The 27,950-nt window shown below is 49.3% G+C and overlaps 1 pseudogene; it reads left to right on the forward strand.

Moving 5' to 3' along the window:
* LOC140110332 (uncharacterized) lies at positions 1-27,354 on the forward strand (annotated as a pseudogene).
* Positions 27,355-27,950: the final 596 nt, after the last annotated feature.

Consider the following 27,950-nt stretch of genomic DNA (forward strand, 5'->3'; position numbering starts at 1 on the left):
ATGAAGGTAGCGGAGAAGAACGTGAGTCATGTGACCAGCTTTGTCCTGCTGGGGTTCACTGCTCGGAGTGACATCCTGCTGCTCCTCTTTATTATGTTCCTGGTCATTTATGTCTTGACAATCTTTGGGAACAGCGTCATCCTCCATGTCATCTATCACAGCAGTCAGCTTCATAGACCCATGTACTATTTCTTAGGAAATCTGGCACTGCTGGACATCATCTACTGCACGGTGATAAGTCCCAGGATGCTGGCCACCTTCCTGGTGAAGGACAAGTCCATCACACTTGTGAGTTGTGTTCTGCAGATGTTCCTCTTCTTGGCTTTGATCTCTTCGGAGAGTATCCTCTTGGCTCTCATGGCATATGACCGGTACCTGGCCGTGTGCAGACCCCTGAGGTACCAGTCTATAATGACAGGAACATTCTGCTTGCGGTTGGTTGCCACCGCTTACTGTTGGGGTCTTGTTCAGTCTTTCTTTCACACTTGCTTCACGTTTACCCTCAAATTCTGTAAATCTGACATTGATTACTTCTTCTGTGATATTCCACCACTCCTGAAACTTTCTTGCTCTGACACATTTATTAATGAACTGGTCCTTTTCACCTTCTGTGGGGTCAATGAGGGGGGCTCTGCCCTGGTCGTGGTGGTCTCCTATATTCTCATAGTGTCCAGTATACTCCGTATCCGCTCAGATAAGGGTAGGAGAAGGACGGCCTCTACCTGTGTGTCCCACTTTCTGGTCTTCACTTTATATTATGGGAGTCTTTTCTTCATTTACCTGAAACCAAGATGGAGGCGCTCAGTAGACGTAGACCGCGTGGCGTCAGTGGTCTATGCAGTGGCCATCCCCATGCTGAACCCCATCATTTACAGCCTCCGCAACACAGAAATCCGGCTTTCTTTTCTAAAGATTTTTAGAGCCGCATTTAATAGATCTTAGGCCTCGTTCACATCTGTGTTGGGAGCCTGGAGCCTACGAGACATTACCTATTCCTGCAGAATGGAGAGTCCATTGGATGCCTCTATAGTCAGTATTGTCTTCTCAGCACCATTAGTGTCTAGAACCTCCTCTCCTCTAGGTGTAGAGGTTGCTCCTGTCTATGGTGATGGTAGAACCTCCTCTCCTCTAGGTGTAGAGGATGCCTCCTGTCTATGGTGATGGTAAAACCTCTCCTGTAGGTGTAGAGGATGCCCCCTGTCTATGGTGATGGTAGAACCTCCTCTCCTCTAGGTGTAGAGGATGCCCCCTGTCTATGGTAATGGAAGAACCTCATCTCCTCAAGGTGTAGAGGATGCCCCCTGTCTATGGTGATGGTACAACCTCCTCTCCTCTAGGTGTAGAGGATGCCGCCTGTGATGGTGATGTTAGAACCTCCTCTCCTCTAGGCGTAGAGATTGCCCTGTCTATGGTGATGGTAGAACCTCCTCTCCTCTAGGTGTAGAGGAAGCCCCCTGTCTATGGTGATGGTAGAACCTCCTCTCCTCTAGGTGTAGAGGATGCCCCCTGTCTATGGTGATGGTAGAATCTCCTCTCCTCTAGGTGTAGAGGATGGCCCCTGTCTATGGTGATGGTAGAATCGCCTCTCCTCTAGGTGTAGAGGATGTCCCCTGACTATGGTGATGATAGAACCTCCTCTTTTCTAGGTGTAGTGGATGCCCCCTGTCTATGGTGATGGTAGAACCTCCTCTCCTCTAGATGTAGAGGATGCTCCTGTCTATGGTGATGGTAGAACCTCCTCTCCTCTAGGTGTAGAAGATGCCCCCTGTCTATGGTGATGGTAGAACCTCCCCTCCTCAAGGTGTAGAGGATGCCCCCTGTCTATGGTGATGGTAGAACCTCCTCTCCTCTACGTGTAGAGGATGCCCCCTCTCTATGTTGATGGTAGAACCTCCACTCCACTAGGTGTAGAGGATGCTCCTGTCTATAGTGATGGTAGAACCTCCTCTCCTCTTGGTGTCGAGAATGCCTCCTGTCTATGATGATGGTAGACCCTCATCTCCTCTAGGTGTAGAGGATGCCTCCTATCTTTGGTGATGGTAGAACCTCCTCTCCTGTAGGTGTAGAGGATGCCTCCTGTCTATGGTGATGGTAGAACCTCCTCTCCTCTTGGTGTAAAGGATACCCCCTGTCTATGGGGATGATAGAACCTCCTCTCCTCTAGGTGTAGAGGATGCCCCCTGTCTATGGTGATGGTAGAATCGTCTCTCCTCTAGGTTTAGTGGATGCCCCCTGTCTATGGTGATGGTAGAACCTCCTCTCCTCTAGGTGTAGAGGATGCCCCCTGTCTATGTTGATGAAAGAACCTCCTCTTTTCTAGGTGTAGTGGATACCCCCTGTCTATGGTGATGGTAGAACCTCCTCTCCTATAGGTGTAGAGGTTGCTCCTGTCTTTGGTGATGGTAGAACCTCCTCTCCTCTAGGTGTAGAGGATGCCCCCTGTTTATGGTGATGGTAGAACCTCCTCTCCTCTAGGTGTAGAGGATGCCCCCTGTCTATGGTAATGATAGAACCTCCTCTCCTCTAGGTGTCGAGGATGACCCCTGTCTATGGGGATGGTATAACCTCCTCTCCTCTAGGCATAGAGGATGCCTTCTGTGATGGTAGAACCTCGTCTCCTCTAGGTTTAGAGGATGCCTCCTGTCTATGGTGATGATAGAACCTTCTCTCCTCTAGGTTTAGAGGATGCCTCCTGTCTATGGTTATGAAAGAACCTCCTCTATTCTCGGTGTAGAGGATGCCCCCTGTATATGGTAATGGTAGAACCTCATCTCCTCTAGGTGTAGAGGATGCCCCCTGTCTATGGTGATGGTAGAACCTCCTCTCCTGTAGGTGTAGAGGATGCCCCGTCTATGGTGATGGTAGAACCTCCTTTCCTCTAGGTGTAGAGATTGCCCTGTCTATGGTGATGGTAGAACCTCCTCTCCTCTAGGTGTAGAGGAAGCCCCGTGTCTCTGGTGAAGGAAGAACCTCCTCTCCTCTAGGTGTAGAGGATGCCCCCTGTCTATGGTGATGGTAGAATCGCCTCTCCTCTAGGTGTAGGGGATGCCCCCTGTCTATGGGGATGATAGAACCTCCTCTATTCTAGGTGTATAGGATGCCCACTGTCGATTGGGATGATAGAGCCTCCTCTTTTCTAGGTGTAGTGGATGCCCCCTGTCTATAGTGATGGTAGAACCTCCTCTCCTGTAGGTGTAGAAGATGCCCCCTGTCTATGGTGATGGTAGAACCTCCCCTCCTCTAGGTGTAGAGGATGCCCCCTGTCTATGGTCATGGTAGAACCTTCTCTCCTCTAGGTTTAAAGGATGCCTCCTGTCTATGGTGATGATAGAACCTCCTCTATTCTAGGTGTAGCGGATGCCCCCTGTCAATGGTGATGGTAGAACCTCCTCTCCTCTAGGTGTAGAGGATACCCCCTGTCTATGGGGATGGTAGAACCTCCTCTCCTCTAGGCATAGAGGATGCCTTCTTTGATGGTAGAACCTCGACTCCTCTAAGTTTAGAGGATGCCTCCTGTCTATGGTGATGGTAGAACCTTCTCTCCTCTAGGTTTAGAGGATGCCTCCTGTCTATGGTGATGGTAGAACCTTCTCTCCTCTAGGTTTAGAGGCTGTCCCTTGTCTATGGTAATGGTAGAACCTCCTCTCCTGTAGGTGTAGAGGATGCCTCCTGTCTATGGTGATTGTAGAACATCCTCTTCTCTAGGTGTAGAGGATGCCTCATATCTATGGGGATGGTAGAACCTCCTCTCCTCTAGACATAGAGGATGCCTTCTGTGATGGTAGAACCTCGTCTCCTCTAGGTTTAGAGGATGCCTCCTGTCTATGGTGATGATAGAACCTTCTCTCCTCTATGTTTAGAGGATGCCTCCTGTCTATGGTGATGATAGAACCTCCTCTATTCTCGGTGTAGAGGATGCCCCCTGTCTATGGTGATGGTAGAACCTCCTCTATTCTAGGTGTAGAGGATGCCCACTGTCGATTAGGATGATAGAACCTCCTCTTTTCTAGGTGTAGTGGATGCCCCCTGTCTATGGTGATGGTAGAACCTCCTCTGCTCTAGATGTAGAGGTTGCTCCTGTCTATGGTGATGGTAGAACCTCCTCTCCTCTAGGTGTAGAGGATGTCCCCTGTCTATGGTGATGAATGAACCTCCTCTCCTCTAGGTGTAGAGGATGTCCCCTGTCTATGGCGATGGTAGAACCTCCTCTCCTCTAGGTGGAGAGGATGCTCCTGTCTATGGTGATGGTAGAACCTCCTCTCCTCTCGGTGTTGAGGATGCCCGCTGTCTATGGTGATGTAGAACCTCCTCTCCTCTAGGTGTAGAGGATGCCTCCTGTCTATGATGATGGTAGACCCTCATCTCCTCTACATGTAGAGGATGCCTCCTGTCTATGGTGATGGTAGAACCTCCTCTACGTGTAGAGGATGCCTCCTGTCTATGGTGATAGTAAAACCTTCTCTCCTCTAGGTTTAAAGGATTCCTCCTGTCTATGGTGATGAATGAACCTCCTCTCCTCTAGGTGTAGAGGAAGCCCCCTGTCTATGGTGATGGTAGAACCTTCTCTTCTCTAGATTTAGAGGCTGCCCCCTGTCTATGGTGATGGTAGAACCTCCTCTCCTCTAGGTGTAGAGGATGCCTCCTGTCTATGGTGATGGTAGAACCTCGTCTCCTCTAGGTGTAGAGGATGCCCCCTGTCTATGGTGATGGTAGAACCTCCTCTCCTCTTGGTGTAGAGGATGCCCCCTGTCTATGGGGATGATAGTACCTCCTCTCCTCTAGGTGTAGAGGATGGCCCCTGTCTATGGTGATGGTAGAACCTCCTCTCCTCTAGGTGTAGATGATGCCCCCAGTCTATGGTGATGGTAGAACCTCCTCTCCTCTAGGTGTAGAGGATGCTGCCTGTGATGGTGATGTTAGAACCTCCTCTCCTGTAGGTGTAGAGGATGCCTCCTGTCTATGGTGATGGTAGAACCTCCTCTCCTCTAGGTGTAGAGGATGCCCCCTGTCTATGGTGATGGTAGAACCTCCCCTCCTCTAGGTGTAGAGGATGCCTCTTGTCTATCGTGATGATAGAACCCCCTCTCCTCTTGGTGTAGAGGATGGCCCCTGTCTATCGTGATGGTAGAACCTTCTCTCCTCTAGGTTTAAAGGATGCCTCCTGTCTATGGTGATGGTAGAACCTCCTCTCCTCTAGGTGTAGAGGATGCCCCCTGTCTATGGTGATGGTAGAACCTTCTCTCCTCTAGGTTTAGAGGATGCCTCCTGTCTATGGTGATGGTAGAACCTTCTCTCCTCTAGGTTTAGAGGCTGTCCCTTGTCTATGGTGATGGTAGAACCTCCTCTCCTCTAGGTGTAGAGGATGCCTCATATCTATGGTAATGGTAGAACCTCCTCTCCTCTAGGTGTAGAGGATGCCTCCTGTCTATGGTGATGGTAGAACCTCCTCTCCTCTAGGTGTAGAGGATGCCCCCTGTCTATGCTGATGGTAGAACCTCCTCTCCTCTAGGTGTAGAGGATGCCCCCTGTCTATGGTGATGGTAGAACCTCCTCTCCTCTTGGTGTAGAGGACGCCCCTTTTCTATGGGGATGATAGAACCTCCTCTCCTCTAGGTGTAGAGGATGCCCGCTGTCTATGGTGATGGTAAAACCTCCTCTCCTCTAGGTGTAGAGAATGCTCCTGTCTATGGTGATGGTAGAACCTCCTCTCCTCTAGGTGTAGAGGATGCCTCCTGTCTATGGTGATTGTAGAACCTCCTGTCCTGTACGTGTAGAGGATGCCTCCTGTCTATGGTGATTGTAGAAGATTCTCTCCTCTAGGTGTAGAGGATGCCTCATATCTATGGGGATGGTAGAACCTCCTCTCCTCTAGGCATTGAGAATGCCTTCTGTGATGGTAGAACCTTAACTCCTCTAGGTTTAGAGGATGCCTCCTGTCTATGGTGATGGTAGAACCTTCTCTCCTCAAGGTGTAAAGGATGCCCCCTGTCTATGGTGATGGTAGAACCTCCTCTCCTCTACGTGTAGAGGATGCCCCCTCTCTATGTTGATGGTAGAACCTCCTCTCCACTAGGTGTAGAGGATGTTCCTGTCTATGGTTATGGTAGAACCTCCTCTCCTCTTGGTGTCGAGAATGCCCGCTGTCTATGGTGATGTAGAACCTCCTCTCCTCTAGGTGTAGAGGATGCCTCCTGTCTATGATGATGCTAGACCCTCATCTCCTCTAGGTGTAGAGGATGCCTCCTGTCTATGGTGATAGTAGAACCTCCTCTCCTCTAGGTGTAGAGGATGCCTCCTGTCTATGGTGATGGTAGAACCTCCTCTCCTCTAGGTGTAGAGGATGCCCCCTGTTTATGGTGATGGTAGAACCTCCTCTCCTCTTGGTGTAAAGGATACCCCCTGTCTATGGGGATGGTAGAACCTCCTCTCCTCTAGGTGTAGAGGATGCCCCCTGTCTATGGTGATGGTAGAATCGCCTCTCCTCTAGGTGTAGAGGATGCCCCCTGTCTATGGGGATGATAGAACCTCCTCTATTCTAGGTGTAGAGGATGCCCACTGTCTATTGGGATGATAGAACCTCCTCTTTTCTAGGTGTAGTGGATACCCCCTGTCTATGGTGATGGTAGAACCTCCTTTTCTATAGGTGTAGAGGTTGCTCCTGTCTTTGGTGATGGTAAAACCTCCTCTCCTCTAGGTGTAGAGGATGCCCCCTGTTTATGGTGATGGTAGAACCTCGTCTCCTCTAGGTGTAGAGGATGCCCCCTGTCTATTGTAATGATAGAACCTCCTCTCCTCTAGGTGTGGAGGATGCCCCCTGTCTATGGTGATGGTAGAACCTCCTCTCCTCTAGGTGTAGAGGATGCCCCCTGTCAATGGGGATGGTAGAACCTCCTCTCCTCTAGGCATAGAGGATGCCTTCTGTGATGGTAGAACCTCGTCTCCTCTAGGTTTAGAGGATGCCTCCTGTCTATGGTGATGATAGAACCTTCTCTCCTCTAGGTTTAGAGGATGCCTCCTGTCTATGGTGATGATAGAACCTCCTCTTTTCTCGGTGTAGAGGATGCCCCCTGTCTATGGTAATGGTAAAATTTCATCTCCTTTAGGTGTAGAGGATGCCCCCAATCTATGGTGATGGTAGAACCTCATTTCCTCAAGGTGTAGAGGATGCCCCCTGTATTTGGTGATGGTAGAACCTCCTCTCCTCTAGGTGTAGAGGATGCCGCCTGTGATGGTGATGTTAGAACCTCCTCTCCTCTAGGTGTAGAGGATGCCCCCTGTCTATGGTGATGGTAGAACCTCCTCTCCTCTAGGCGTAGAGATTGCCCTGTCTATGGTGATGGTAGAACCTCCTCTCCTCTAGGTGTAGGGGATGCCCACTGTCGATTGGGATGATAGAACCTCCTCTTTTCTAGGTGTAGTGGATGCCCCCTGTCTATGGTGATGATAGAACCTCCTCTCCTCTAGGTGTAGAGGATGTCCCCTGTCTATGGTGATGGTAGAACCTCCTCTCCTCTAGGTGTAGAGGATGCTCCTCTCTATGGTGATGGTAGAACCTCCTCTCCTCTTGGTGTCGAGGATGCCCGCTGTCTATGGTGATGTAGAACCTCCTCTCCTCTAGGTGTAGAGGATGCCTCCTGTCTATGATGATGGTAGACCCTCATCTCCTCTACGTGTAGAGGATGCCTCCTGTCTATGATGATAGTAAAACCTCCTCTCCTGTAGGTGTAGAGGATGCCCCCTGTCTATGGTGATGGTAGAACCTTCTCTTTTCTAGGTTTAGAGGATGCCCCCTGTCTATGGTGATGGTAGAACCTCCTCTCCTCTAGGTGTAGAGGATACCCTCTGTCTATGGTGACGGTCGAACCTCCTCTCCTCTTGGTGTAGAGGATGCCCCCTGTCTATGGGGATGATAGTACCTCCTCTCCTCTAGGTGTAGATGATGGCCCCTGTCTATGGTGATGGTAGAACCTCCTCTCCTCTAGGTGTAGATGATGCCCCCAGTCTATGGTGATGGTAGAACCTCCTCTCCTCTAGGTGTAGAGGATGCCCCCTTTCTATGGTAATGGTATAACCTCCTCCCCTCTAGGTGTAGAGGATGCTGCTTGTGATGGTGATGTTAGAACATCCTCTCCTGTAGGTGTAGAGGATGCCTCCTGTCTATGGTGATGGTAGCACCTCCTCTCCTCCAGGTGTAGTTATTGCGCTGTCTATGGTAATGGTAGAACCTCCTCCCCTCTAGGTGTAGGGGAAGCCCCCTGTCTATGGTGATGGTAGAATCGCCTCTCCTCTAGGTGTAGGGGATGCCCCCTGTCTATGGGGATGATAGAACCTCCTCTATTCTAGGTGTGGAGGATGCCCCCTGTCTATTGGGATGATAGAACCTCCTCTTTTCTAGGTGTAGTGGATGCCCCCTGTCTATAGTGATGGTAGAACCTCCTCTCCTCTAGGTGTAGAGGATACCCCCTGTCTATGGTGATGATAGAACCCCCTCTCCTCTTGGTGTAGAGGATGGCCCCTGTCTGTCGTGATGGTAGAACCTTCTCTCCTCTAGGTTTAAAGGATGCCTCCTGCCTATGGTGATGGTAGAACCTCCTCTCCTCTAGGTGAAGTGGATGCCCCCTGTCTATGGTGATGGTAGAACCTTCTCTCCTCTAGGTTTAGAGGATGCCTCCTGTCTATGGTGATGGTAGAACCTTCTATTCTCTAGGTTTAGACGATGTCCCCTCTCTATGGTGATGGTAGAACCTCCTCTCCTGTAGGTGTAGAGGATGCCTCCTGTCTATGGTGATTGTAGAACCTCCTCTCCTCTTGGTGTAGAGGATGCCTCCTATCTATGGTGATGGTAGAACCTCCTCTCCTCTAGGTGTAGAGGATGCCCTCTGTCTATGGTGATGGTAGAACCTCCTCTCCTCTTGGTGTAGAGGATGCCCATTTTCTATGAGGATGATAGAACCTCCTCTCATCTAGGTGTAGAGGATGGCCCCTGTCTATGGTGACGGTAGAACCTACTCTCCTCTAGGTGTAGAGGATGCCCCCTGTCTATGGTGATGGTAGAACCACCTCTCCTCTAAGTGTAGAGGATGCCTCCTGTCTATGGTGATGGTAGAACCTCCTCTCCTCTAGGTGTAGAGGATGCCCCCTGTCTATGGTGATGGTAGAACCTCCTCTCCTCTAGGTGTAGAGGATGCCCCCTGTCTATGGTGATGGTAGAACCTCCTCTCCTCTAGGTGTGGAGGATGCCCCCTGTCTATTGTGATGGTAGAACCTCCTCTCCTCTAGGTGTGGAGGATGCCCCCCGTCTATGGCGATGGTAGAACCTCCTCTCCTCTAGGTGTAGAGGATGCCCCCCTGTCTATGGTGATGGTGAAACCTCCTCTCCTCTAGGTGTAGAGGATGTCCCCTGTCTATGATGATGGTATAACCTCCTCTCCTCTAGGTGTAGAGAATGCCCCCTGTCTATGGTGATGGTAGAACCTCCTCTCCTCTAGGTGTAGAGGATGCCTCCTGTCTATGGTGATGGTAGAACCTCCTCTCCTCTAGGTGTAGAGGATGCCCCCTGTCTATGGTGATGGTAGAATCTCCTCTCCTCTAGGTGTAGAGGATGCCCCCTGTCTATGGTGATGGTAGAACCTCCTCTCCTCTAGGTGTAGAGGATGCCCCCTGTCTATGGTGATGATAGAACCTCCTCTCCTCTAGGTTTAGACGATGCCTCCTGTCTATGCTGATGGTAGAACCACCTCTCCTCTAGGTGTAGAGGATGCCCCCTGTCTATGGTGATGGTAGAACCACCTCTCCTCTAGGTGTAGAGGATGCCCCCAGTCTATGGTGATGGTAGAACCTTCTCTCCTCTAGGTGTAGAGGATGCCCCCTGTCTATGGTGAAGGTAGAACCTTCTCTCCTCTAGGTTTAGATGATTCCTCCTGTCTATGGTGATGGTAGAACCTTCTCTCCTCTAGGTGTAGAGGATGCCTCCTGTCTATGGTGATTGTCGAACCTTCTCTCCTCTAGGTGTAGAGGATGCCCCCTGTCTATGGTGAAGGTAGAACCTTCTCTCCTCTAGGTTTAGATGATTCCTCCTGTCTATGGTGATGGTAGAACCTTCTCTCCTCTAGGTGTAGAGGATGCCTCCTGTCTATGGTGATTGTCGAACCTCCTCTCCTCTAGGTGTAGAGGATGCCCCCTGTCTATGCTGATGGTAGAACCTCCTCTCCTCTAGGTGTAGAGGATGCCCCCAGTCTATGGTGATGGTAGAACCTCCTCCCCTCTAGGTGTAGAGGATGCCCCCTTTCTATGGTAATGGTAGAACCTCCTCTCCTCTAGGTGTAGAGGATGCTGCCTGTGATGGTGATGTTAGAACCTCCTCTCCTGTAGGTGTAAAGGATGCCTCCTGTCTATGGTGATGGTAGCACCTCCTCTCCTCCAGGTGTAGTTATTGCGCTGTCTATGGTGATGGTAGAACCTCCTCTCCTCTAGGTGTAGGGGAAGCCCCCTGTCTATGGTGATGGTAGAACCTCCACTCTGGGTTTGCAGCCAGATCTTGTGCAGTGAGCTCTGCAGATTTTTGTGGCCGATAACTTTAAAAAAAAAAAAGCATTAGCAAAGCGAGTGTGTGAGCTTGGCAGCGAGTGTGCACTGATCCCAAGTGTGTGCAGTGTCATAAGTGTGACTTAGGTTTAAGGGAAGGAGTACTTTTTGGATCCTGCAACAAATAGATAAGTGCATCTACATTTTTATTTCCTGATATTCATTGTGTGTTTTTTATTGCAACCAAGTAGATCTAAAGGTATTTTACTTGCATAATCTGTATATTGTGTGGGGGGTATAGGGAGGCATTCACCTTGCTTATCTAGACAGTATAGTCACAGGTGCTGCCTAATTAATAGTGGGGTGTGGCTATCTAATTAGCAGCCTTTATATACTTCTGTGGTCAGTTTGTTTGGTGGTTTGCAGCCAGATCTTGTGCAGTGAGCTCTGCAGATTTTTGTGGCCGATAACTTTAAAAAAAAAAAAGCATTAGCAAAGCGAGTGTGTGAGCTTGGCAGCGAGTGTGCACTGATCCCAAGTGTGTGCAGTGTCATAAGTGTGACTTACATTTAAGGGACTTAAGTTTGAGGGGCTTTAGCAGGTAACTGCTGTGTTTTGTGTTACTCTGACTGTAGATTCTTCTTTCTGTGCATATTTATATTGTAATCCCCATTAGAATTATGGACTCCATAAGTGGCATTGCTACAAGGTGTACATCCTGTGCCATGTATGCTTTCCTTGAACAGCCGTTTGAGGGGGAATACTGCTGTGTGGGGTGTGTGAAAATTGCTCATCTGGAAGCCCAGATTCTGGATCTAAATGAGCAAGTTTCAAGGCTGCGGGCAATTGATAATATGGAACGAAGTTTGCTGCTCCTGGAGCACAAACTCTCTGGGGAAGATGGTTGTGGGGAGGGAAGTATGGAGGTGCAGAAGGAGGGGGCAGCTAGTTGGGTAACATGTAGAAGGCGGGGTAGAGGGAAGAGTTGTAGAGAGTCTAGTCCTGATCTGGTGCACCCCAATAAGTTGGCCAGGCTGGCGGATGAGGGGGATATCAGCTCTGGGGTAGCAATGCTGCAGAAAGACGTGGCCGCTAGCAACCAGGGGAATGTCTGCTCCAGTAAGAAGGGTAATGGGAGCAAAGGCAAAGTCAGACAGGTGCTGGTAGTGGGAGATTCCATTATTAGGGGAACACACAGGGCAATCTGTCACAAAGACCGTGCATACCGAACAGTGTGTTGTTTGCCGGGTGCTCGGGTTCGGCATGTTGCGGATCGGGTTGACGGATTACTGGGAGGGGCTGGTGAGGAACCAGCGGTCATGGTCCACATTGGCACTAATGACAAAGTAACAGGTAGGTGGAAGGTCCTTAAAAATGATTTCAGAGATTTAGGCCATAAGCTCAGGGCAAGGACCTCAAAGGTAATTTTCTCCGAAATACTGCCTGTACCACGTGCCACACCAGAAAGGCAGCGGGAGATCAAGGAGGTAAATAAGTGGCTCAAAAGTTGGTGTAGGAAGGAGGGGTTTGGGTTCATGGAGAACTGGGCTGACTTTTCTGTGGGCTACAGGCTCTACAGTAGGGATGGGCTGCACCTCAATGGGGAGGGGGCCGCTGTTTTAGGGGAAAAAATGGCTAGAAGGTTGGAGGAGTGTTTAAACTAGAGACCTGGGGGGAGGGCAATTACACTTGTGCAGGGCAAATAGACGGTGTACATAGAGAGCTGGGAAGGGTCATAGTCCATGGGGGAGGAAGGGGGGCTGGAATGAGATTGGGGAATAAGGACAAAAGGAATACGGACAGGGAAAACCATATAAAGTGTGTGTACACAAATGCCAGAAGCCTCACAAACAAAATGGAGGAACTGGAACTCTTGATGTTGGAACGGAAATATGATATAGTGGGTATCAGCGAGACATGGCTGGACAGTAGCTATGACTGGGCTGTTACTATAGATGGTTATAGTCTTTTTAGAAAGGATCGTATAAATAAAAAAGGGGGAGGGGTTTGTTTATATGTGAATTCTTGCCTCAAGCCCGTCCTGCGAGATGACATCAGTAACGCAAATGTGGAGTCCCTATGGGTGGAGATAAGAGGAGGGAAAAAGAATAATAAAATATTACTAGGGGTTTGTTATAAGGCTCCAAATATAATGGAGGCAGCAGAGGAAATGCTGATAAGTGAAATGGATGCGGCTTCAAAGCGCAGGGAAGTACTTATCATGGGGGACTTCAATTACCCAGATATTGACTGGGGGGCAGAAACCTGCAGGTCCTTCAAAGGTAGCAGGTTCTTGTCAACAACAAAAGACAATTACCTGTCGCAACTAGTCCTGGAGCCAACAAGAGGGGGGGCACTGCTGGACCTTATCCTTACCAACAGACCTGATAGGGTATCAAAACTACAGGTTGGGGGGAACCTGGGGAATAGTGATCATAATATCATTGATTTTGTATTACGCTTTACTAAGAGCGTTAGTGAAGGGGCAACCAACACTCTAAACTTCAGGAGGGCAAATTTTCAGCAACTAAGGGAAGACCTTAAAGGCATAGACTGGGATAATGCTCTCAAGGACAAAAGCCCCCCCCAAAAATGGGACTTTTTCTCATATATTCTGAAAAAGTCCTGTGAGAAACACATACCTTATGGGAAAAAGCATAAAAGGAACAAGAAAAACCCTATGTGGCTAACTAGTCTTGTAAGGAAAGCAATAAGCGAGAAAGATAAAGCATTTAAGGTGCTAAAACGTGAAGGTAGTGATGAGGCATTACAGGATTATAGAGAGAAAAATAAATCCTGTAAAAAGCAGATAAAGGCCGCAAAAATAGAGACTGAGCGAAATATTGCCAGGGAGAGCAAAAATAATCCCAAATTATTTTTCAAGTATATAAATGATAAGAAACTAAAAACAGAGAGTGTGGGTCCCCTTAGAAATAACATGGGGGTCATGGTGGAAGGAGATGAGGAAAGGGCCAATCTACTGAATGTCGCCTTCTCAACTGTCTTTACCCAGGAAAATCCCCTGGTGGAAGACACAATGAGGAATAATGTTAATTCTTTTTATAATGTCAACAGTTTAACCCAGGAAGAGGTACGGCGCCGCCTCGCAACCACTAAGATAGATAAATCACCGGGGCCAGATGGCATACACCCCCGGGTTCTGCATGAATTATGTACCGTGATAGACAGACCGTTATTTTTAATATTTGAAGATTCACTGAGGACTGGTTATGTTCCACAGGAATGGCGCATAGCAAATGTGGTACCAATATACAAAAAAGGATCAAATAGCGATCCTGGAAACTACAGACCCGTAAGTCTAACTGCTGTGGTGGGGAAAATATTTGAGGGGTTTGTTAGAGATGCTATCCTGGAGTATCTCACTGTGCACAACCTTATAACCCAGCGTCAGCATGGGTTTATGAGAGATCGGTCCTGTCAGACTAATCTGATTGGTTTCTACGAGGAGGTAAGTTCAAGACTGGATCTGGGGGACGCTGTGGATGTTGTATATCTGGACTTCTCAAAGGCATTTGACACCGTGCCACATAAAAGGTTGGTATACAAAATGAGACTGCTGGGAATAGGAGAAAATCTGTGTATCTGGGTAAGTAATTGGCTTAGTGATAGAAAACAGAGGGTGGTCATTAATGGCACATTCTCAGATTGGGTTGATGTTACCAGTGGAGTGCCACAGGGGTCAGTATTGGGGCCACTTCTTTTTAATATTTTTATTAATGACCTTGTAGTGGGTTTACACAGTCAAGTTTCAATATTTGCAGATGATACTAAGCTGTGTAAAGTAATAAATACTGAGGTCGATAGTTTAGCATTACAGAGGGATTTGTGGAAGCTTGAGGGATGGGCAGAGAAATGGTTGATGAGGTTTAATGTAGATAAATGTAAAGTTATGCACTTGGGCCATGGAAACAAAAAGTATAATTATGTTCTAAACGGTCAATTACTTAGTAAAACTGAAGCTGAAAAGGACTTGGGGGTATTGGTGGATGGTAAACTTAATTTTAGTGACCAGAGCCAGGCGGCTGCTGCTAAAGCAAATAAAATAATGGGATGTATCAAGAGAGGAATAGATTCTCATGATAAAGACATAGTTTTGCCCTTATACAAATCCCTGGTCAGACCACACATGGAATATTGTGTACAGTTTTGGGCACCAGTGTATAAAAAGGATATAATAGAGCTGGAACGGGTGCAAAGGAGAGCAACCAGGATTATTAGGGGAATGGGGGGATTAGAATACACTGACAGATTACAAAATTTGGGATTTTTCAGTTTAGAAAAAAGACGACTGAGGGGAGACCTCATTACAATGTACAAATACCTGAACGGACAGTACAAGGATCTCTCCAAAGATCTTTTTATACCTAGGCCTGTGACCAGGACAAGGGGACATCCTCTACGCCTAGAGGAGAGGAGGTTCTACCATCACCATAGACAAAGGTTCTTTACTGTAAGAGCAGTGAGACTATGGAACTCTCTGCCGCAGGAGGTTGTTATGGCCGACTCTATGTACATGTTCAAGAGAGGCCTGGATGACTTTCTGGAGAGAAAAAATATCACGGGTTATGGGGAAAAAACATTTATTTAATTCTTGAAGGTTGGACTTGATGGACTTGCGTCTCCTTCCAGCCTTATATACTATGATACTATGATACTATGATACTCCTCTAGGTGTAGAGGATGCCCGCTGTCTATGGTGATGGTAGAATCGCCTCTACTCTAGGTGTAGGGGATGCCCCCTGTCTATGGGGATGATAGAACCTCCTCTATTCTAGGTGTGGAGGATGCCCCCTGTCTATTGGGATGATAGAACCTCCTCTTTTCTAGGTGTAGTGGATGCCCCCTGTCTATAGTGATGGTAGAACCTCCTCTCCTCTAGGTGTAGAGGATGCCCCCTGTCTATGGTGATGGTAGAACCTCCCCTCCTCTAGGTGTAGAGGATGCCCCCTGTCTATGGTGATGATAGAACCCCCTCTCCTCTTGGTGTAGAGGATGGCCCCTGTCTATCGTGATGGTAGAACCTTCTCTCCTCTAGGTTTAAAGGATGCCTCCTGTCTATGGTGATGGTAGAACCTCCTCTCCTCTAGTTGTAGTGGATGCCCCCTGTCTATGGTGATGGTAGAACCTTCTCTCCTCTAGGTTTAGAGGATGTCCCCTGTCTATGGTGATGGTAGAACCTCCTCTCCTGTAGGTGTAGAGGATGCCTCCTGTCTATGGTGATTGTAGAACCTCCTCTCCTCTAGGTGTAGAGGATGCCTCCTATCTATGGTGATGGTAGAACCTCCTCTCCTCTAGGTGTAGAGGATGCCCCCTGTCTATGCTGATGGTAGAACCTCCTCTCCTCTTGGTGTAGAGGATGCCCCTTTTCTATGGGGATGATAGAACCTCCTCTCCTCTAGGTGTAGAGGATGGCCCCTGTCTATGGTGATAGTAGAACCTCCTCTCCTCTAGGTGTAGAGGATGCCTCCTGTCTAGGGTGATGGTAGAACCAACTCTCCTCTAAGAGTAGAGGATGCCTCCTGTCTATGGTGATGGTAGAACCTCCTCTCCTCTAGGTGTAGAGGATGCCCCCTGTCTATGGTGATGGTAGAACCTTCTCTCCTCTAGGTTTAGAGGATGTCCCCTGTCTATGGTGATGGTAGAACCTCCTCTCCTCTAGGTGTGGAGGATGCCCCCTGTCTATGTTGATGGTAGAACCTCCTCTCCTCTAGGTGTGAAGGATGCCCCCCGTCTATGGCGATGGTAGAACCTCCTCTCCTCTAGGTGTAGAGGATGCCCCCTGTCTTTGGTGATGGTGAAACGTCCTCTCCTCTAGGTGTAGAGGATGCCCCCTGTCTATGGTGATGGTGAAACCTCCTCTCCTCTAGGTGTAGAGGATGTCCCCTGTCTATGGTGATGGTATAACCTCCTCTCCTCTAGGTGTAGAGGATGCCCCCTGTCTATGGTGATGGTAGAACCTCCTCTCCTCTAGGTGTAGAGGATGCCTCCTGTCTATGGTGATGGTAGAACCTCCTCTCCTCTAGGTGTAGAGGATGCCCCCTGTCTATGGTGATGGTAGAATCTCCTCTCCTCTAGGTGTAGAGGATGCCCCCTGTCTATGGTGATGGTAGAACCTCCTCTCCTCTAGGTGTAGAGGATGCCCCCTGTCTATGGTGATGATAGAACCTCCTCTCCTCTAGGTGTAGACGATGCCTCCTGTCTATGCAGATGGTAGAACCACCTCTCCTTTAGGTGTAGAGGATGCCCCCTGTCTAAGGTGATGGTAGAACCACCTCTCCTCTAGGTGTAGAGGATGCCCCCTGTCTATGGTGATGGTAGAACCTTCTCTCCTCTAGGTGTAGAGGATGCCCTCTGTCTATGGTGATGGTAGAACCTTCTCTCCTCTAGGTGTAGAGGATGCCCCCTGTCTATGGTGACGGTAGCACCTCCTCTCCTCCAGGTGTAGTTATTGCGCTGTCTATGGTGATGGTAGAACCTCCTCTCCTCTAGGTGTAGGGGAAGCCCCCTGTCTATGGTGATGGTAGAACCTCCACTCCTCTAGGTGTAGAGGATGCCCCCTGTCTATGGTGATGTAGAATCGCCTCTCCTCTAGGTGTAGGGGATGCACCCTGTCTATGGGGATGATAGAACCTCCTCTATTCTAGGTGTGGAGGATGCCCCCTTTCTATTGGGATGATAGAACCTCCTCTTTTCTAGGTGTAGTGGATGCCCCCTGTCTATAGTGATGGTAGAACCTCCTCTCCTCTAGGTGTAGAGGATGCCCCCTGTCTATGGTGATGATAGAACCTCCTCTCCTCTAGGTGTAGACGATGCCTCCTGTCTATGCTGATGGTAGAACCACCTCTCCTCTAGGTGTAGAGGATGCCCCCTGTCTATGGTGATGGTAGAACCTTCTCTCCTCTAGGTGTAGAGGATGCCCCCTGTCTATGGTGATGGTAGAACCTTCTCTCCTCTAGGTTTAGAGGATGCCTCCTGTCTATGGTGATGGTAGAACCTTCTCTCCTCTAGGTGTAGAGGATGCCTCCTGTCTATGGTGATGGTAGCACCTCCTCTCCTCCAGGTGTAGTTATTGCACTGTCTATGGTGATGGTAGAACCTCCTCTCCTCTAGGTGTAGAGGATGCCCCCTGTCTATGGTGATGGTAGAACCTTCTCTCCTCTAGGTTTAGAGGATGCCTCCTGTCTATGGTGATGGTAGAACCTTCTCTCCTCTAGGTGTAGAGGATGCCTCCTGTCTATGGTGATGGTAGCACCTCCTCTCCTCCAGGTGTAGTTATTGCGCTGTCTATTGTGATGGTAGAACCTCCTCTCCTCTAGGTGTAGAGGATGCCCCCTGTCTATGGTGATGATAGAACCTCCTCTCCTCTAGGTGTAGACGATGCCTCCTGTCTATGCAGATGGTAGAACCACCTCTCCTTTAGGTGTAGAGGATGCCCCCTGTCTATGCTGATGGTAGAACCACCTCTCCTCTAGGTGTAGAGGATGCCCCCTGTCTATGGTGATGGTAGAACCTTCTCTCCTCTAGGTGTAGAGGATGCCCCCTGTCTATGGTGATGGTAGAACCTTCTCTCCTCTAGGTGTAGAGGATGCCCCCTGTCTATGGTGATGGTAGAACCTTCTCTCCTCTAGGTGTAGAGGATGCCTCCTGTCTATGGTGATGGTAGCACCTCCTCTCCTCCAGGTGTAGTTATTGCGCTGTCTATGGTGATGGTAGAACCTCCTCTCCTCTAGGTGTAGGGGAAGCCCCCTGTCTATGGTGATGGTAGAACCTCCACTCCTCTCGGTGTCTAGGATGCCCCCTGTCTATGGTGATGTAGAATCGCCTCTCCTCTAGGTGTAGGGGATGCACCCTGTCTATGGGGATGATAGAACCTCCTCTATTCTAGGTGTGGAGGATGCCCCCTTTCTATTGGGATGATAGAACCTCCTCTTTTCTAGGTGTAGTGGATGCCCCCTGTCTATAGTGATGGTAGAACCTCCTCTCCTCTAGGTGTAGAGGATGCCCCCTGTCTATGGTGATGATAGAACCTCCTCTCCTCTAGGTGTAGACGATGCCTCCTGTCTATGCTGATGGTAGAACCACCTCTCCTCTAGGTGTAGAGGATGCCCCCTGTCTATGGTGATGGTAGAACCTTCTCTCCTCTAGGTGTAGAGGATGCCCCCTGTCTATGGTGATGGTAGAACCTTCTCTCCTCTAGGTTTAGAGGATGCCTCCTGTCTATGGTGATGGTAGAACCTTCTCTCCTCTAGGTTTAGAGGATGCCTCCTGTCTATGGTGATGGTAGAACCTTCTCTCCTCTAGGTGTAGAGGATGCCTCCTGTCTATGGTGATGGTAGCACCTCCTCTCCTCCAGGTGTAGTTATTGCACTGTCTATGGTGATGGTAGAACCTCCTCTCCTCTAGGTGTAGAGGATGCCCCCTGTCTATGGTGATGGTAGAACCTTCTCTCCTCTAGGTTTAGAGGATGCCTCCTGTCTATGGTGATGGTAGAACCTTCTCTCCTCTAGGTGTAGAGGATGCCTCCTGTCTATGGTGATGGTAGCACCTCCTCTCCTCCAGGTGTAGTTATTGCGCTGTCTATGGTGATGGTAGAACCTCCTCTCCTCTAGGTGTAGAGGATGCCCCCTGTCTATTGGGATGATAGAACCTCCTCTTTTCTAGGTGTAGTGGATGCACCCTGTCTATAGTGATGGTAGAACCTCCTCTCCTCTAGGTGTAGAGGATGCCCCCTGTCCATGGTGATGGTAGAACCTCCCCTCCTCTTGGTGTAGAGGATGCCCCCTGTCTATGGTGATGATAGAACCCCCTCTCCTCTTGGTGTAGAGGATGGCCCCTGTCTATCGTGATGGTAGAACCTTCTCTCCTCTAGGTTTAAAGGATGCCTCCTGTCTATGGTGATGGTAGAACCTCCTATCCTCTAGTTGTAGTGGATGCCCCCTGTCTATGGTGAAGGTAGAACCTTCTCTCCTCTAGGTTTAGAGGATGCCTCCTGTCTATGGTGATGGTAGAACCTTCTCTCCTCTAGGTTTAGAGGATGTCCCCTGTCTATGGTGATTGTAGATCCTCCTCTCCTCTAGGTGTAGAGGATGCCTCCTATCTATGGTGATGGTAGAACCTCCTCTCCTCTAGGTGTAGAGGATGCCCCCTGTCTATGCTGATGGTAGAACCTCCTCTCCTCTTGGTGTAGAGGATGCCCCTTTTCTATGGGGATGATAGAACCACCTCTCCTCTAGGTGTAGAGGATGGCCCCTGTCTATGGTGGTGGTAGAACCTCCTCTCCTCTAGGTGTAGAGGATGCCTCCTGTCTATGGTGATGGTAGAACCACCTCTCCTCTAAGTGTAGAGGATGCCTCCTGTCTATGGTGATGGTAGAACCTCCTCTCCTCTAGGTGTAGAGGATGCCCCCTGTCTATGGTGATGGTAGAACCTCCTCTCCTCTAGGTGTGGAGGATGCCCCCTGTCTATGTTGATGGTAGAACCTCCTCTCCTCTAGGTGTGGAGGATGCCCCCCGTCTATGGCGATGGTAGAACCTCCTCTCCTCTAGGTGTAGAGGATGCCCCCTGTCTTTGGTGATGGTGAAACGTCCTCTCCTCTAGGTGTAGAGGATGCCCCCTGTCTATGGTGATGGTGAAACCTCCTCTCCTCTAGGTGTAGAGGATGTCCCCTGTCTATGGTGATGGTATAACCTCCTCTCCTCTAGGTGCAGAGGATGCCCCCTGTCTATGGTGATGGTAGAACCTCCTCTCCTCTAGGTGAAGAGGATGCCTCCTGTCTATGGTGATGGTAGAACCTCCTCTCCTCTAGGTGTAGAGGATGCCCCCTGTCTATGGTGATGGTAGAATCTCCTCTCCTCTAGGTGTAGAGGATGGCCCCTGTCTATGGTGATGGTAGAACCTCTTCTCCTCTAGGTGTAGAGGATTCCCCCTGTCTATGGTGATGGTAGAATCTCCTCTCCTCTAGGTGTAGAGGATGGCCCCTGTCTATGGTGATGGTAGAACTACCTCTCCTCTAGGTGTAGAGGATGCCCCCTGTCTATGGTGATGGTAGAACCACCTCTCCTCTAGGTGTAGAGGATGCCCCCTGTCTATGGTGATGGTAGAACCTTCTCTCCTCTAGGTTTAGAGGATGCCTCCTGTCTATGGTGATGGTAGAACCTTCTCTCCTCTAGGTGTAGAGGATGCCTCCTGTCTATGGTGATGGTAGCACCTCCTCTCCTCCAGGTGTAGTTATTGCGCTGTCTATGGTGATGGTAGAACCTCCTCTCCTCTAGGTGTAGAGGATGCCCCCTGTCTATGGTGATGGTAGAACCTTCTCTCCTCTAGGTGTAGAGGATGCCCCCTGTCTATGGTGATGGTAGAACCTTCTCTCCTCTAGGTTTAGAGGATGCCTCCTGTCTATGGTGATGGTAGAACCTTCTCTCCTCTAGGTGTAGAGGATGCCTCCTGTCTATGGTGATTGTAGAACCTCCTCTCCTCTAGGTGTAGAGGATGCCTCCTGTCTATGGTGATGGTAGAACCTCCTCTCCTCTAGGTGTAGAGGATGCCCCCTGTCTTTGCTGATGGTAGAACCTCCTCTCCTCTAGGTGTAGAGGATGCCCCCTGTCTATGGTGATGGTAGAACCTCCTCTCCTCTTGGTGTAGAGGATGCCCCTTTTCTATGGGGATGATAGAACCTCCTCTCCTCTAGGTGTAGAGGATGGCCCCTGTCTATGGTGATGGTAGAACCTCCTCTCCTCTTGGTGTAGAGGATGGCCCCTGTCTATGGTGATGGTAGAACCAGCTCTCCTCTAGGTGTAGAGGATGCCTCCTGTCTATGGTGATGGTAGAAACACCTCTCTTCTAGGTGTAGAGGATGCCTCCTGTCTATGGTGATGGTAGAACCTCCTCTCCTCTAGGTGTAGAGGATGCCCCCTGTCTATGGTGATGGTAGAACCTCCTCTCCTCTAGGTGTAGAGGATGCCCCCTGTCTATGGTGATGGTAGAACCTCCTCTCCTCTAGGTGTAGAGGATGCCCCCCGTCTATGGTGATGGTAGAACCTCCTCTCCTCTAGGTGTGGAGGATGCCCCCCGTCTATGGTGATGGTAGAACTTCCTCTCCTCTAGGTGTAGAGGATCTCCCACGTCTATGGCGATGGTAGAACCTCCTTTCCTCTAGGTGGAGAGGATGCCCCCTGTCTATGGTGATGGTGAAACCTCCTCTCCTCTAGGTGTAGAGGATGTCCCCTGTCTATGGTGATGGTAGAACCTCCTCTCCTCTAGGTGTAGAGGATGCCCCCTGTCTATGGTGATGGTAGAACCTTCTCTACACTAGGTTTAGAGGATGCCCCCTGTCTATGGTGATGGAAGAACCTCCTCTCCTCTAGGTGTGGAGGATGCCCCCTGTCTATGTTGATGGTAGAACCTCCTCTCCTCTAGGTGTGGAGGATGCCCCCCGTCTATGGCGATGGTAGAACCTCCTCTCCTCTAGTTGTAGAGGATGCCCCCTGTCTTTGGTGATGGTGAAACGTCCTCTCCTCTAGGTGTAGAGGATGCCCCCTGTCTATGGTGATGGTGAAACCTCCTCTCCTCTAGGTGTAGAGGATGTCCCCTGTCTATGGTGATGGTATAACCTCCTCTCCTCTAGGTGCAGAGGATGCCCCCTGTCTATGGTGATGGTAGAACCTCCTCTCCACTAGGTGAAGAGGATGCCTCCTGTCTATGGTGATGGTAGAACCTCCTCTCCTCTAGGTGTAGAGGATGCCCCCTGTCTATGGTGATGGTAGAATCTCCTCTCCTCTAGGTGTAGAGGATGGCCCCTGTCTATGGTGATGGTAGAACCTCTTCTCCTCTAGGTGTAGAGGATGCCCCCTGTCTATGGTGATGGTAGAATCTCCTCTCCTCTAGGTGTAGAGGATGGCCCCTGTCTATGGTGATGGTAGAACTACCTCTCCTCTAGGTGTAGAGGATGCCCCCTGTCTATGGTGATGGTAGAACCACCTCTCCTCTAGGTGTAGAGGATGCCCCCTGTCTATGGTGATGGTAGAACCTTCTCTCCTCTAGGTTTAGAGGATGCCTCCTGTCTATGGTGATGGTAGAACCTTCTCTCCTCTAGGTGTAGAGGATGCCTCCTGTCTATGGTGATGGTAGCACCTCCTCTCCTCCAGGTGTAGTTATTGCGCTGTCTATGGTGATGGTAGAACCTCCTCTCCTCTAGGTGTAGAGGATGCCCCCTGTCTATGGTGATGGTAGAACCTTCTCTCCTCTAGGTGTAGAGGATGCCCCCTGTCTATGGTGATGGTAGAACCTTCTCTCCTCTAGGTTTAGAGGATGCCTCCTGTCTATGGTGATGGTAGAACCTTCTCTCCTCTAGGTGTAGAGGATGCCTCCTGTCTATGGTGATTGTAGAACCTCCTCTCCTCTAGGTGTAGAGGATGCCTCCTGTCTATGGTGATGGTAGAACCTCCTCTCCTCTAGGTGTAGAGGATGCCCCCTGTCTTTGCTGATGGTAGAACCTCCTCTCCTCTAGGTGTAGAGGATGCCCCCTGTCTATGGTGATGGTAGAACCTCCTCTCCTCTTGGTGTAGAGGATGCCCCTTTTCTATGGGGATGATAGAACCTCCTCTCCTCTAGGTGTAGAGGATGGCCCCTGTCTATGGTGATGGTAGAACCTCCTCTCCTCTAGGTGTAGAGGATGCCTCCTGTCTATGGTGATTGTTGAACCTCCTCTCCTGTAGGTGTAGAGGATGCCTCCTATCTATGGTGATGGTAGAACCTCCTCTCCTCTAGGTGTAGAGGATGCCTCCTGTCTATGGTAATGGTAGAACCTCCTCTCCTCTAGGTGTAGAGGATGCCCCCTGTCTATGGTGATGGTAGAACCACCTCTCCTCTAGGTGTAGAGGATGCCCCCTGTCTATGGTGATGGTAGAACCTTCTCTCCTCTAGGTGTAGAGGATGCCCCCTGTCTATGGTGATGGTAGATCCTTCTCTCCTCTAGGTTTAGAGGATGCCTCCTGTTTATGGTGATGGTAGAACCTTCTCTCCTCTAGGTGTAGAGGATGCCTCCTGTCTATGGTGATTGTAGAACCTCCTCTCCTCTAGGTGTAGAGGATGCCTCCTGTCTATGGTGATGGTAGAACCTCCTCTCCTCTAGGTGTAGAGGATGGCCCCTGTCTATGGGGATGATAGAACCTCCTCTCCTCTAGGTGTAGAGGATGGCCCCTGTCTATGGTGATGGTAGAACCTCCTTTCCTCTAGGTGTAGAGGATGCCTCCTGTCTATGGTGATGGTAGAACCTCCTCTCCTCTAGGTGTAGAGGATGCCTCCTGTCTATGGTGATGGTAGAACCTCCTCTCCTCTAGGTGTAGAGGATGCCTCCTGTCTATGGTGATGGTAGAACCTCCTCTCCTCTAGGCGTAGAGAATGCCCCCTGTCTATGGTGATGGTAGAACCTCCTCTCCTCTTGGTGTAGAGGATGGCCCCTGTCTATGGTGATGGTAGAACCAGCTCTCCTCTAGGTGTAGAGGATGCCTCCTGTCTATGGTGATGGTAGAAACACCTCTCTTCTAGGTGTAGAGGATGCCTCCTGTCTATGGTGATGGTAGAACCTCCTCTCCTCTAGGTGTAGAGGATGCCCCCTGTCTATGGTGATGGTAGAACCTCCTCTCCTCTAGGTGTAGAGGATGCCCCCTGTCTATGGTGATGGTAGAACCTCCTCTCCTCTGGGTGTAGAGGATGCCCCCCGTCTATGGTGATGGTAGAACCTCCTCTCCTCTAGGTGTGGAGGATGCCCCCCGTCTATGGTGATGGTAGAACTTCCTCTCCTCTAGGTGTAGAGGATGTCCCCCGTCTATGGCGATGGTAGAACCTCCTCTCCTCTAGGTGGAGAGGATGCCCCCTGTCTATGGTGATGGTGAAACCTCCTCTCCTCTAGGTGTAGAGGATGTCCCCTGTCTATGGTGATGGTAGAACCTCCTCTCCTCTAGGTGTAGAGGATGCCCCCTGTCTATGGTGATGGTTGAACCTCCTCTACTCTAGGTGTAGAGGATGCCTCCTGTCTATGGTGATGGTAGAACCACCTCTCCTCTAGGTGTAGAGGATGCCCCCTGTCTATGGTGATGGTAGAACCTTCTCTACACTAGGTTTAGAGGATGCCCCCTGTCTATGGTGATGGTAGAACCTCTTCTCCTCTAGGTGTAGAGGATGTCTCCTGTCTATGGTGATTGTAGAACCTCCTCTCCTCTAGGTGTAGAGGATGCCTCCTGTCTATGGTGATGGTAGAACCTCCTCTCTTCTAGGTGTAGAGGATGCCTCCTGTCTATGGTGATGGTAGAACCTTCTCTCCTCTAGGTGTAGAGGATGCCCCCTGTCTATGGTGATGGTAGAACCTCCTCTCCTCTAGGTGTAGAGGATGCCCCCTGTCTATGGTGATGGTAGAACCTCCTCTCCTCTAGGTGTAGTGGATGCCCCCTGTCTATGGTGATGGTAGAACCTCCTCTCCTCTAGGTGTAGAGGATGCCTCCTGTCTATGGAGATGGTAGAACCTCCTCTTCTCTAGGTGTAGTGGATGCCCCCTGTCTATGGTGATGGTAGAACCTCCTCTCCTCTAGGTGTAGAGGATGCCCCCTGTCTATGGTGATGGTAGAACCTCCTCTCCTCTAGGTGTAGAGGATGCCTCCTGTCTATGGAGATGGTAGAACCTCCTCTCCTCTAGGTGTAGAGGATGCCTCCTGTCTATGGAGATGGTAGAACCTCCTCTTCTCTAGGTGTAGTGGATGCCCCCTGTCTATGGTGATGGGAGAACCTCCTCTCCTCTTGTTGTAGAGGATGCCTCCTGTCTATGGAGATGGTAGAACCTCCTCTCCTGCAGGTGTAGAGGATGCCTCCTGTCTATGGTGATGGTAGAACCTCCTCTCCTCTAGGTGTAGAGGATGTCCCCTGTCTATGGTGATGGTAGAACCTCCTCTCCTGCAGGTGTAGAGGATGCCTCCTGTCTATGGTGATGGTAGAACCTCCTCTCCTCTAGGTGTATAGGAAGCCTCCTGTCTATGGAGATGGTAGAACCTCCTCTCCTGCAGGTGTAGAGGATGCCTCCTGTCTATGGTGATGGTAGAACCTCCTCTCCTCTAGGTGTATAGGAAGCCTCCTGTCTATGGAGATGGTAGAACCTCCTCTCCTCTAGGTGTAGAGGATGCCCCTGTCTATGGTGATGGTAGAACCTCCTCTCCTCTAGGTGTAGAGGATGCCCCTGTCTATGGTGATGGTAGAACCTCCTCTCCTGCAGGTGTAGAGGATGTCCCCTGTCTATGGTGATGGTAGAACCTCCTTACCTACACCCGTTCCATGTCCTTTTTATACACTGGTGTCCAAAACTGTCCACAATATTCCGTGTGTGGTCTGACCAGGGATTTGTATAAGGGTAAAACTATTAATTGCTCTAGCAGCGGCTGGAGTCTCTGGCGGTTTGGGGGGAGGGGGAGACCTCCAAGGGGTAAGGTTCCAGGTTTTGGTATATAGTATAAGTTGTCCGTTCACCAAGCTTTTTAAGTAGCAGTGCGGCCGTGTATCACCGACCCACAGGGAACCAGCGAGACGTCCTCGCCTCCGCCTCACCTGCCTTAGGGCTTCTTGTAAATGTTTCTGCTCTGATAATCTATTTTTATTCTTCACAGAAAATTCTAGTGACAATTCTGACCGAAACTTCACGTTACTGATAAATTATAAAGCAGAAGAAGAAGAAGTCATGGAGGGATCTACAGGAGACACTGCCCTTAGTGTGCACCCAGGACCCCCTGGCACAGATCTGTCATGTGACCCCCCGAATCACGAAGAACCTTCTCCCGACCAATCACAGACGGTGACCACAAGTATCGGGCAGACAGGGATGAAGGAGCATGGACAGAAGCCATATTCCTGCACAGATTGTGGGAAATGTTTTTCTGAGAAATCAACTCTTCTTAAACATGAGAAAATCCACACAGGGGAGAAGCCGTATTTATGTTCTGAATGTGGGAGATGGTTTCTCTTAAAATCTGATTTCGTAAAACATCAGAGACTTCACACAGGACAGCGGCCGTTTTCATGTTCACTATGTGGAAAGTGTTTTACTAATAAATCCAGTCTTCTTACACATCAGAGAAGCCACACAGGAGAGAAGCCACACTCGTGTGCAGAATGTGGCAAAGGTTTTGTTATTAAAGCCAAACTCAAGGATCATCAGAGAAGTCACACAGGAGAGAAGCCATTTCCATGTACAGAATGTGGAAAATCTTTTACCGATAGATCAAATCTTGCGAGACATGAGAGAATTCACACAGGAGAAAAACCATTTTCTTGTTTAGAATGTGGGAAGTGGTTCACAGACAAGTCACATCTTGTAAGACATGAGAGAAGCCACACGGGAGAGAAGCCATATTCATGTGCAGAATGTGTGAAATGCTTTACCAACAATTCAAGTCTTCGTACACATGAGAGAATTCACACAGGAGAGAAGCCATATTCATGTTCACTGTGTGGAAAGTGTTTTACTAATAAATCCGGTCTTGTTAAACATGAGAGAAGCCACATGGGGAAAAGCCCTACTCCTGCTTAGAATGCGGCAAATGTTTTACAGACAAGTCAAGTCTTGTGACGCATGCGAGAAGCCACACGGGGGAGAAGCCGTATTCATGTCCTGTATGTGAAAAATCTTTTACAAGGAAGTCAAATTTTAAAACTCATTGGAGAATTCACATAGAAAAGAAATCATTTCCTTGTTTGGAATGTGGGAAATGTTTCTTTAATAGATCACATCTTGTGAATCATCAGAGAATTCACACAGTGGACCAGTCTTAAAATTCTGTATGTAGGAAAAATATTATTGTATGGAAAACAATAGACGCTTTGAACCTAGAAGAGAAGCCCTATAACCAGTCAGATCCTTCTGGACACTTCCCTTGGACTTCTGCAGACTTTCTTATAGTGCGATATTCTGGTGAAATAGAAAATAAAAATCGACTGTCTGTGCCTTCCTTACATCCCGATCGTATCCACCTGAGATAAAGGCAGTATACAATCTGCTACCCTACTGTTGGGAATATGAGTAACGCAGGCAAAATGGGTGATCTCAAGGCCCGGTATTAGAGTAACAGATGTTGTTGATGTAGACATGGCTCCATGCATCACATGATTGGGGTGTTAATATTCAAGGTTTTAGACTCTCACGGAAAGAGAGGGCAAATAGGAGGGGAGGTGGTGTATGTGTATATATATGTAATAGGAGGGGAGGTGGTGTATGTGTATATATATGTAATAGGAGGGGAGGTGGTGTATGTGTGTATATATATATGTAATAGGAGGGGAGGTGGTGTAAGTGTATATATGTAATAGGAGGGGAGGTGGTGTATGTGTATATATGTAATAGGAGGGGAGGTGGTGTATGTATATATATG

Source organism: Engystomops pustulosus, unplaced genomic scaffold, assembly GCF_040894005.1.
Source record: "Engystomops pustulosus unplaced genomic scaffold, aEngPut4.maternal MAT_SCAFFOLD_252, whole genome shotgun sequence".
Taxonomy (NCBI): domain Eukaryota; kingdom Metazoa; phylum Chordata; class Amphibia; order Anura; family Leptodactylidae; genus Engystomops; species Engystomops pustulosus.